This window comes from Physeter macrocephalus, chromosome 3 (genome assembly GCF_002837175.3).
Source record: "Physeter macrocephalus isolate SW-GA chromosome 3, ASM283717v5, whole genome shotgun sequence".
Taxonomy (NCBI): domain Eukaryota; kingdom Metazoa; phylum Chordata; class Mammalia; order Artiodactyla; family Physeteridae; genus Physeter; species Physeter macrocephalus.
The window spans coordinates 10,538,830-10,550,895 of NC_041216.1; the positions used below are offsets into that span (position 1 = coordinate 10,538,830).

The 12,066-nt window shown below is 42.2% G+C and overlaps 1 long non-coding RNA gene across 4 annotated transcripts in view; it reads right to left on the reverse strand.

Moving 5' to 3' along the window:
* The window catches only part of LOC114485456 (uncharacterized), a 27,553-nt gene extending 17,707 nt beyond the window's left edge, over window positions 1-9,846 (reverse strand). For 3 of the 4 annotated variants that reach the window (XR_003678885.2, XR_008616753.1, XR_008616754.1), the window contains exons 1-2: window positions 9,646-9,846; window positions 9,149-9,289 (exon numbers count right to left, since the gene is read on the reverse strand). This is a non-coding gene — a long non-coding RNA (uncharacterized lncRNA). Of the gene's footprint in view, window positions 1-7,354; window positions 7,642-9,148; window positions 9,290-9,645 lie in introns of those variants that run through there. The other variant, XR_008616752.1, reaches the window with a different exon arrangement.
* Window positions 9,847-12,066: the final 2,220 nt, after the last annotated feature.

The following is a 12,066-nucleotide window of genomic DNA, read 5'->3' on the forward strand; positions in this document are numbered from 1 at the left end:
GAGGCAAGAGGAGAGAGAGGTATTAGTGTCCCTGGCTCCCTCCATGGCTGGCGGTATGCTGTGACTGACAGTCACTGCTCTTCTTAAGGAGGCCTCTTCTCCCAAACTCCCTCCCTCTGGGTTCAGGTGACTATCTCTCCTCTGTCCCTTCAGGCCTACTGTTGCTAGCCCTAGGTTACCACACTACCCCTTGTGGTTCTCCTACACCGCCTGTACCGTAGTAAATAAACCCTCTTCAAATAATTCTAATTTGAATGTGCCATCTGCTTTCAGTTGGGACCCTGACTGATGCCTTTGCCCAATAAAGATTCTTTTGGTTGTCTTAAGGGAGAAAGAGAGAATGTGAATTCTTGTCTTGTTATTGCCTCATGTACCTGAAGCTTGAGGTACAGACTTTAGACGTATCTGCTCAACTGTTTAGGCAAGAGCTCAAAGTCTGCAGGCTTGAGTCTTTTTCCATACTTCAGCTCTATTTCCTTTGGATTTGCTTTGCACTCAGGCAACCCCCAGCGAATCCAAGCTTATCTCCTCCCAATGTCAAGTCCACAACCAGGTTCATCTCTTTCCCAATGGATTCAACAAAGATCCAGCATTCTCATTGACTCCGCATGGGTCACAAGTCCACTCTCAAATCAATTGCTGTGACCAGGGAGATGGAATAAGCAATTGGCCAGACGTGGGTCACATGATCTCCCCTGGAGCTTGAAATAGAGGTGTCAACTCCACCCAAATCACAAGGCCTAAGACTGGGGGAGGGTGGCTCGCCAAAGAGAGTGACGGTACTTTAACCAAAAGAGGAGTGTGCATGCTGAGCAGGGCAAAACCACAAGAGTCTATTCTACCTGGCTGTGTGAATTTAGATAAGTAACCTAACCTCTGGAACTTTTATGTCCTCTTCTCCAAGAGTACTAAGAATAGCTAGTGATTATTGAGCAGTTAATGTGTGCCAGGCCCGACACTAAGGGTTTTAGATGAATCTTTGTTTAGTAGGGAACGTTTTTCCTCCTCTCTACAGAAAGGTAAAACAGCTTTCCCAGGGTCACAAAAGCCTAGATGTGGCAGAGATGGAATTTGAGCCCAGGTTTGTCTGACACAAGAGCATACACCACTATACCAAACTGCCTGTTAGTTTAGAGCCCAGCTTGTAGCGTTGTGAGGATTAAAGGAGATAAAAATACAGCCAACGTTTATTGTGCTCTTACTATGTGCCAGGCCCTGGGCCCGATGCTCTAACATGGATTCGTATTGAATTCTTGGAACAACTCTCTCAGTTCTGAAAACACCTAGCACAGCCCCGGCCCAGTAGGAATTCAATGATACCTTCCCTCCCCTTGTGCTCCTGATTTTCCCCTTCGTGTTGGTTCTAGCATCTATCTCCCCTGTGTTCTAGGTTCTTCAAAGTTGCACGGGGTCTCTGAGCTATTTACCCTCCTGCCTAGAAGCTGAGAAAAACCAGGCTCAGGACCCACAGAAGTTTGGAGAAGTCCTCATGGGGAGACAGGGCTCAATCAGAAGAGAGAAAGTGGGAAAATAGGCATGAGGGAAGTGATGTGACTAGCGTCACAGCATCTGTGTTTTTCCCCTGAGCAACTTTGTTCACTTTTAAACATCTCGGGGGATTGGGGTTTACCCATTAGGGAAGTGAGAGAAGTAGATGTGAGGACCAGATACAAGTTCTGGTTTTCCCTCCAATCCCCTGGACTGCTTTCATCCTGAGGCTACTTGTCCATTATCTTTGACTCTTCCTGTCTTCTCTTTGTCCTATTAGGTGCCAGGACCTGATGATTCTCCCAAATGATTGTTGTTACCTGAAAGATTGTTTGTTGAAAGCTGTGACCAAGTTTTCTCCATTGGGATTGAGGGCAGGGACTGTATCTTTCATTGTTTGTGCTTCCAGCAATAGACGCATGTTTAATTGAACTTAATATTAGTGATAATTTATTCAGAGCCTCCTGTGAACCAGTATTTTACTGATCATCACATTTTATCCTCACAACAACCTTGTGTTATAGCTACTGTTTTTATCCCTATTTTACAGAGGGGGAAAGTGTAGCTCTGAGAAGATAGGTGACTTGTCTAAGGTCATGAGGCTAGCAAATGGCTAAACGGTAAGCCAATGAGTAGCTTGGACCTCTCTTTTGAACTCCAGACTCGCATGTCCAACTGCTTATTTAACGTATCCTCTTGAATGTCCAATGGGATCTGAAAATTAACATGTCCAGGATTGAGTTCCTGGTGTCCACTCTCCCCAGCCCCCAATCAGTTAATTGCAACGGCATCTTTTAGTTGCTCAGGACAGAAACCTTGAGTTATCCTTAACTTCTTTCTCTCATACACACTAGCTCCAGGCTATCAGCACACTTGGTCAGCTCTACCTTCAAAATACCTCCAGATTTGACCCTTTCTCACTCTACTGCTCCCTTTCTTTCTTTTCTTTGTTTTTCTTTTGGTGCCACAGGGATCAGGATCAAACCTGGGACCCTGCAGTGGAAGCGTGGAGTCCTAACCACTGGACCACCAGGGAATTCCCCTCTACTGCTCCCTTTCTGGTCTAAGCCATCATCATCAGTCACCCGGATTATTGTAATAGCCTCCTCTCCGGTTTTCTTGCTTCTGGCTTTGCCCTCTTTAATCTATTCTCAACAGATTCAGATGTCACCCCTCTGCTCGAAAGCTTCAACGGGTAAATTGATGAGTAAAAGCTAAAGTCCTTACTCTAAGCTACAGGGCGTTATCTGAGCTGGCTTCCTGAGACTTCTCTGACCTCATGTTCTAGTTTCCTCCTCCCTATCACTTCAGAGCCTTTGCATAAGCTGTTTACTCTGCCTGGAAATCTCTTCCCCCAGATACACACATGACATGCTTCTGGATCTCTTTCAGGTCTTTGTTCCAATGCCATCTTCTCGTGAGGCTTTTCCTGGACATTCTACCCCAAATTTGACACCCTCCACTGATATTTCCTATTATCCTTCCCTGTGCTATTTTTTTCTCCTTAGGACTTAGCACCATCTAAGATAATATATACTCTGGTTTATTACCAGTCTTCTTACTAAAATGTATGCTCCTTTATAGCAGGGGATTGGTCAGTTTTCTTCAAAGCTGACTCTCCAACTCCTTTAGCAATGCCTGGCACATACTAGGTGCTTGCTAAATATTTGTTGAATAAACTTATGAATGAATGAATTTAGAAGGAGAAATGAGGTCTGTTGACTCATCCCATTGCTTCATGCTACCTCTCCAAACTCAATGTCTCTGTGAAACACAAGTAGCTATTTGATGGTGCTCATACCAGGCCCGCAGTGCTGCTGGGGTTCTTGGGGATTAGTCAGTAAATAGCACCCTCCCTGCTTGAAAAAGTTCTGAACTATTTGATAAATAATAAGAAGAAATAAGATATATGGAGACTAAAATAGCAGCCTTATTATTGATAAAACTGATGTTGGAGGTAGTGGCTTATGTCTGTGGCTAGGTGTGCTTCCTAATATTGACCCCAGAATTAGACCAGCTAACCACCCTTCACTGGCAGTGCCTGATGCTGTAGAGAAATAGACATAGAGAAATAGGCAGAACGCCTGATGCTGTAGAGAAACAGACATAGAGAAATAGGCAGATCGCCACCTCCAGGAGGAAACGAGTGTGCAGAACTGCACATACCAGTTCTTTATCCCAAACTCAGATAGAGTAAGTCACTTCTCTCCTTTAGGAGAGGAATGAGTTGGAGGCAGAGAGGAGCCAGGATTATTACGTCAATGGATGCCTTTCCCATGGAAGGGAAAGATCAGGAAGAAATTATGAGTGTTTCCCATTTAACGATCACCAACTCTTTTTCTTTTTTAAGCAACAGCTTTTTTGAAATATAATTCACATACAATAAAACTCACTTTTCAGTATAAAACTTAGTGATTTTTAGTATATTTACAGAGTTGTGCAATCATCACCACACTCTAATTCCAGAAGATTTTCATTGCTCCAATGTCCTTTGAAGCACAAAAGATTTTTAATGTTTACAAAGCCCAATTTATCTATTTTTTCCTTTTGTTGCTTGTCCTTTTGGTGTCATATCTAAGAAACTATTGCGTAATCCAATGTCATAAAGATTTGCTCCTATGTCTTCTTCTAAGAGTTTTGTGGTTTTAGCTTTTACATTTAGGTCTATGATATTTTGAATTAAATTGTTTATATGGTGTGAGTAGGGATCCAACTTTGTTCTCTTGCCTGTGGATATCCAGTTGTTTCCTTTGCACTCTTGTCTAAAATTAATTGAACAGGGACTTGCCTGGTGGTCCAGTGGTAAAGAATCTGCCTTCCAATGCAGGGGACACCGGTTCAATCTCTGGTCAGGGCACTAAGATCTCACATGCCCGTGGGGCAACTAAACCCACGCACCACAACTACTGAGCTCGCACACCTCAACTAGAGCCCGCGTGCCACGAACTACAGAGCCTATATGCTCTGGAACCCGTGCTCCACACTACAGAGAGAAAACCCGCATGCCGCAACTAGAGAGAAGCCCGCGCCACAACAAAAGAGCCCGCGTGCCACAACTAAGACCCGACGCAGCCAAAAATAAATAAATGATAAATCTTTAAAAAATAAAATTAAATTAATTGAACATAAATGTAAAGGTTTACTTCTAGACTCTCATTTCTATTTCATTAACCTTATTTTTATTCATATGCCAGTACCACACACTGATTATTTTAGCTATGTAAGAAGCTTGAAATCCCTCCCTGCCACGCTTGTTTTGGCTCTTCTGTGTCATGTGCACTTCCATATAAATTTTAGTATCAGCTTGTCAATTTCTGCACAAAAGCCAGCTGAGATTTTGATAGGCATTGCATTGAAACTGTAGATCAGTTTGGGGACCATTGCCCTCTTACTCCCCAGAATGCCATCTGTTCATTCCAATCCATGAACAGATTTCTTTCCATTTAGGTCTTAGATATGTTTTGGGTCTTCTTTTATTTTTTTCAACAGTGTTTTGTAGTTTTCAGTGCATGTCTTATACTCCTTTTGTTAAATTTGTTCCTAAGTGTACTATTCTTCTTGATGCCATTGTAAAGAAAATTATTTTCTCAATTTTGTTTTCAGATTGTTCATTGCTAGTTATTATGGACTGAATGTTTGTGTCCCCACAAAGTTCATTCGTTGAAATCCTAATCTCCAATGTGATGGTATTAGGAGGTGGGGCCTTTGGGAAATGATATGGTCATGAGGGTAAGCCCAGTGAATGGGATTAGAGCCCTTATAAAAGGGACCCCAGAGAAAACAGCTGTCTGCAACCCGGAAGAGGGTCCTCACTGGAACCTGACCATGCTGACACCCTGGTCTCAGACTTCCAGCTTCCAGAACTGTGAAAAATAGATTTCTGTTATTTTAAAGTCACCCAATCTGTGGTATTCTATGGTAGCAGCCTGAATGGACTAAGACACTAGTGTATAGAAATTCAACTGATTTTTGTGTATTGATCTTATATCCTGCGATCTCGCCGAACTCATTTACCAGTTCTAATAGTCTTTTCTGTGTGTGTGGATTCCTTAGGATGTCCTATATCATGTCATCTGCAAATAGAAATAGACTTCTTACTTTCCAATCTAGATGCCACACTCCCCAACTCTTATCCTGTCTTTCATTCTTCTCACACATAGCCTTTAGGCCAATCTGCCTAGTGTTTTGCTTTCAACTTAGAGTAGGAGTTGGAGACCCATGTTCTAAGCCAAGTTTTGCTGCTGATCTATTTCTGTTTCTTCAGGTATAAAATTCTTTTGAAGAAATGACAAATTATAATGAGAAAATATATATGAAATTTGTAAATGTTTTTCCCTGCATCTATTATGTACCAAGCCCTGTATTCAACAGGACCATCACAATGTTCATCCCCAGAGGGTGCCAATAATATAGAAAACAATGTAAATGATGCCATCTGGAAGTGTGCAATAAGATTTTCCCGATTCCAAATGCTTACCTTCAATCCTAACAATGATGCGATGAGATTGATGTTACTAATTCCCTTTTAGAAATGAGAAAATCAGGGTTCAGAGTAGTTAAGTGACTTATGTAAGGTCATACAATTGGTTAAGTCTCAGAGTCTGGATTTGAACCCAAGTCTTTCTGATTCTATTATATCAAACTGTCTTTTGAAAAATATTATTTTAAAAATTTAAACTAATTTTATCTTAAAAAGTAATACATACACATGGTAAATAACAGTACAAAAGGATATACAGTGAGAGTAGGTCTCTTTCTTATTGCTATCTCCAGAGACAGTCATTATTATTAATTTCTGGTGTTTCCTTCCAATGTATTCTATACATATCTAAAGAGATATGTATACAGTTATACAGATCCTTATTTAAGACACACACACTCACATTTATTGATGGTTACATATCTTGCTTGTTTTTTTTTAACTCAACAATGAATCTGGGAGATCATTCCACAGCAGCACATGATGATCTACCTCATTCTTTTAAACAGCTGCATACTATTCCATTTTGTCCAAACGCTCCCATACTGAGGGATATTTAGATTATTTCCAGTTTTTTGCTGTTAACAACAATTCTTCAGCAATCATCCTTGTATGAATTTATTTGTACATATCAAGCTGCCTTGGCAAATACTTGAAAAGTAATTAGAACCATACAAGAACAAGAGCTTTTAGAATTAGGATGATTGCATTTATCTTCTTGCAACCCTGCCTTCTACTTTCTCAAACCTCAAGTCCAGACCATCAGTGCTCTCTAGTGGGCAGGAAAGGTCTCCATCACTGGCTCAGCACCCCACCCTCAAACAGGCCATGACCTGGGCTTAGCCAGGCTGAGTCTAATGACTGCAAACCCATCTGGACAGGGCTGTCCACACCAAGCCAGAGACTCCCAGGAAACATTCTATTCCAACTGCTAGAGCAAGTGGTGGTGTGCAGCACACTGATGACTGCAGGGGTAGCCAGAAGTCACGACTCTGGGATGACCTCGGCCAGTCAGGATGCACTTGGTGTGCTGTTTAGCTAAATAAGGCTCTGACCTGTTCTGACCAGGAGAGGGAAGTAGTGAGCTGCCTAGAGCTTCTGCCAGGCTCATGGAAGGCTCTTCTCCTTGAACAAGGAGCTTCTGTCTGGAGCTGCTCCACAGAACAGGGCAGCCAGGTAAATCTCCCTGTGCTTGAAGAAGGAAGGTATGTTAGAGGTAACCTGGTAGAACATGCGTTGAGGACAATATAGGAGAAAATAAAGTCAAGGTAGCTCCCTCCCCTTATGAAAATAGTTTTATTTTTTCTCATAAATATAATGTACACACATTATACAAATTTCAAACAATACGTGAAAGTACAAAGAAGGAAAAAAAAATGCCTGAAATCCCATGGCCTGAGATAACCATTGTTCACATTTTTGGCAATATTTTTGTGACCTGCTTTTTTTTTAAAACTCGAAAAATGTTGTGAACATCCATCCTTGTCAATACCTTTAATGTTAGAGGCCTCAGGACTTGTACTTACATAAACGCTTCTTCAATTTTTCCATCCAAGTTACCCCAAAGGCAGAGAAGATGAATGCATTGCTGGGTGAGTGGTGTGTGAAACAGTGTGTGTGGTGCTGGAATGTAAGGGAGTCGGAGAAACTTCTTTGAAATATCGAGCTTTTACCTTAAAATTTCAGACAAATTTTGCATTATACTCTATAATATTTTGCATGCTACTCCATGTTTATTTTTATTTGAAGATATTGTGCCTTTTGTTCTCCTAATCTTTATAATACTCTGTTGTATGTTTATACTATCATCTATTAACCAAAACAGTGCTGAACATTTCAGTCATTTCCAAGTTTTTTCCAATATAAACTCTACTGCAATGAGCATTCTTATGCATATGTATTTTCTCTTGTCTGATTATATCATTAGAATAGTGTTCCAGAATGGGGATTTTTAAAAATAAAGATATTTTTTCCCTCCTCAATGCTTTTGAAAATTCGATACAAATGATGAAAAGGGTGCTGATGGGAGAGGGATTGTCCCTTTAAGCTTCCTTCTGTAGTCCTGGCTGGTACCTACTAGTGGCCTGGCTCTAGGCTTGGACCCAACCCCTATTGTGCATTCAGCACAAAATGATTACATGGTTTCTTGGTGTCCAGCACTGTGCTAAGCTCTTCTTTCCACCTTATCTCTTTCAGTCTTAACAACAGCCTGGTAGGGTAGGCATTATTATTCTTATTTTACAGAGGAGGAAGCCAGTTCAGTGAATCCATGTGTTTTGGCCAAGGTTACACAGCTAATAATTGAATGTGTGGGTGTCTTGATTAGGAAGCCAGGGTCTTTGTCAGCCTAATAAACAGCCTTGGCTGTAGACTTGTTCCTAGGATGGTTGTCTAAAAATATTTTAGTTACAAGAAAAAACAAAACCAACCCCTCCAAAACACTAAAACTATTGTAAATTTTAGAAAAGGCAGGGAGGGTAATGGTGGAGGAGAGAATTATATGAACACAGAGAAATCTCTTGGAACCCAAAAGGAGAAATAATTAGTCTCATGAGAGATCAGGAAGCAAGTCTCTCTTTTCCTGTTTCTCTCTTCTGTTCTCTCTCTCTCTCTCTCTCTCTCCCTCTCTCTCCCTGAGAGGTCACGGCCTCTGCTTCCATGTGTGAGTCAACCTAATTCTTCTTCAGCAGATCAGTTTCTCTGCTCCCCCAGGAATGTGACCTTCTCCCAGCTGCCAATTTACATCCCCTCAGTTTAAGCATGCAGCTCAGACTGAACTAGGATCTCTCGGTTCTAAACCCAAATCCCCAGGAGAGAGAATCTGATCTGATTATGCTGCAATACACGTCTCCTTCTGGTCCAACCAGTTGTGTAGTTGGGGGGCAGGGTTCAGTACTAACATGGCTGTTAGTCTAGTCTGTGGGTAGGGGCCAGTTCTTAGACAGAGGAGATCGCTGTGGGATGGGCAGATTCCTTTAAAGGTGTATGTTTATGTCTGCTATGACTCCCTATCTATAGAGTCCAAATATTAATCTGCTCTCTTTTGGATATGTGACAGGAACTCAACTCAAGATGACTTAAACAAAAAAAGAGAATTTACTGTCTCTAACACAACAGTCAAGGGCTTGGATTTAGGCACAGCTAGATCTACTTGCTCAAAAAATACCATTAAGAACCTACCTCTTTCGGAGATTGGTTCAAGATGGCGGAGTAGAAGGACGTGCGCTCACTCCCTCTTGCGAGAGCACCGGAATCACAACTAACTGCTGAACAATCATTGACAGGAAGACACTGGAACTCACCAAAAAAGATACCCCACATCTAAAGACAAAGGAGAAGCCGCAATGAGATGGTAGGAGTGGTGCAATCACAATAAAATCAAATCCCAAAACTGCTGGGTGGGTGACTCACAAACTGGAGAACACATGCCACAGAAGTCCACCCACTGGAGTGAAGGTTCTGAGCCCCACGTCAGGCTTTCCAACCTGGGGGTCCGTCAACGAGAGGAGGAATTCCTAGAGAATCAGGCTTTGAAGCCTAACGGGATTGACTGCAGGACTTCAGCAGGACTGGGGGAAACAGAGACTCCACTCTTGGAGGGCACACACAAAGTAGTGTGCACATCAGGACCCAGGGGGAGGGAGCAGTGACCCCAGAGGAGACTGAACCAGACCTACCTGCTAGTGTTGGAGGGTCTCCTGCAGGGGCGGGGGGTGGCTGTGGCTCACCATGGGGACAAGAACACTGGCAACAGAAGTTCTGGGAAGTACTCCTTGGCTTGAGCCCTCCCAGAGTCTGTCATTAGCCCAACCAAAGAGCCGGGTAGGCTCCAGTGCTGGGTTGCCTCAGGCCAAACAACCAACAGGGAGGGAACCCAGCCCAACCCATCAGCACACAAGCGGATTGTCCGTCAACGAGAGGAGGAATTCCTAGAGAATCAGGCTTTGAAGGCTAACGGGATTGACTGCAGGACTTCAGCAGGACTGGGGGAAACAGAGACTCCACTCTTGGAGGGCACACACAAAGTAGTGTGCACATCAGGACCCAGGGGGAGGGAGCAGTGACCCCAGAGGAGACTGAACCAGCCCTACCTGCTAGTGTTGGAGGGTCTCCTGCAGGGGCGGGGGGTGGCTGTGGCTCACCATGGGGACAAGAACACTGGCAACAGAAGTTCTGGGAAGTACTCCTTGGCTTGAGCCCTCCCAGAGTCTGTCATTAGCCCAACCAAAGAGCCGGGTAGGCTCCAGTGCTGGGTTGCCTCAGGCCAAACAACCAACAGGGAGGGAACCCAGCCCAACCCATCAGCACACAAGCGGATTAAAGTTTTATTGAGCTCTGCCCACCAGAGCAACACCCAGCTCTACCCACCACCAGTCCCTCCCATCAGGAAGCTTGCAAAAGCCTCATAGATAACCTCAGCCACCAGAGGGCAGACAGCAGAAGCAAGAAGAACTACAATCCTGCAGCCTGTGGAAGGAAAGCCACATTCACAGAAACATAGACAAAATGAAAAGTCAGAGGACTTTGTACCAGATGAAGGAACGAGATAAAACCCCAGGAAAACAACTAAATGAGGTGGAGACAGGCAACCTTCCAGAAAAAGAATTCAGAATAATGATAGTGAAGATGATCCAGGAACTCAGAAAAAGAATGGAGGCAAAGATCGAGAAGATGCAAGAAATGTTTAACAAAGACCTAGAAGAATTAAAGAACAAACACCTAGAATAATGAAAGAACAAACAAACAGAGATGAACAATACAATAACTGAAATGAAAAATACACTAGAAGGAATCAATAGCAGAATAACTGAGGCAGAAGAATGGATAAGTGACCTGGAAGACAGAATGGTGGAATTCATGCCGCAGAACAGAATAAAGAAAAAAAGAATGAAAAGAAATGAAGACAGCCTAAGAGACCTCTAGGACAACATTAAACGCAACAACATTCGCATTATAGGGGTCCCAGAAGGAGAAGAGAGAGAGAAAGGACCCAAAAAAATATCTGAAGAGACTATAGTTGAAAACTTCCCTAACATGGGAAAGGAAATAGCCACCCAAGTCCAGGAGTGCAGAGAGTCCCAGGCAGGATAAACCCAAGGAGAAACAGGCCAAGACATATAGTAATCAAATTGACAAAAATTAAAGACAAAGAAAAATTATTGAAAGCAACAAGGGAAAAATGACAAATAATATACAAGGGAACTCTCATGGGAACACAAGAGAAGAAAATGACCTACACAAACAAACCCATAACAATTAAGAAAATGGTAATAGGAACATACATATTGATAATTACCTTAAACGTGAATGGATTAAATGCTCCAACAAAAAGACACAGGCTCGCTGAATGGATACAAAAACAATACCCATATATATGCTGTCTACAAGAGACCCACTTCAGACCTAGGGACACATACAGACTGAAAGTGAAGGGATGAGAAAAGATATTCCATACAAATGGAAATCAAAAGAAACCTGGAGTAGAAATACTCATATCAGATAAAATAGACTTTAAAATAAAGAATGTTACAAGAGACAAGGAAGGACACCACATAATGATCAAGGGATCAATCCAAGAAGAAGATATAACAATTATAAATATATATGCACCCAACATAGGAACACCTCAATATATAAGGCAACTGCTAACAGCTATAACAATAACACAATAATAGTGGGGGACTTTATTTTTTTTTTATTTTTTATTTTTTTTAACATCTTTATTGGAGTATAACTGTTTTACAATAGTGTGTTAGTTTCTCCTTTACAACAAAGTGAATCAGTTATACATATACATATGTTCCCATATCTCTTCCCTCTTGCGTCTCCCTCCCTCCCACCCTCCTGATCCCACCCCTCTCGTGGTCACAAAGTAGGGGACTTTAATATCTCACTTACACCAATGGACAGATCATCCAGACAGAAAATTAATAAGGAAACACAAGCTTTCAATGACACAATAAACCAGATACATTTAATTGATATTTATAGGACATTCCATCCAAAAACAGCAGATTACACTTTCTTCTCAAGTGCGCACGGAACATTCTCCAGGATAGATCACATCTTGGGTCACAAATCAAGCCACAGTAAATTTA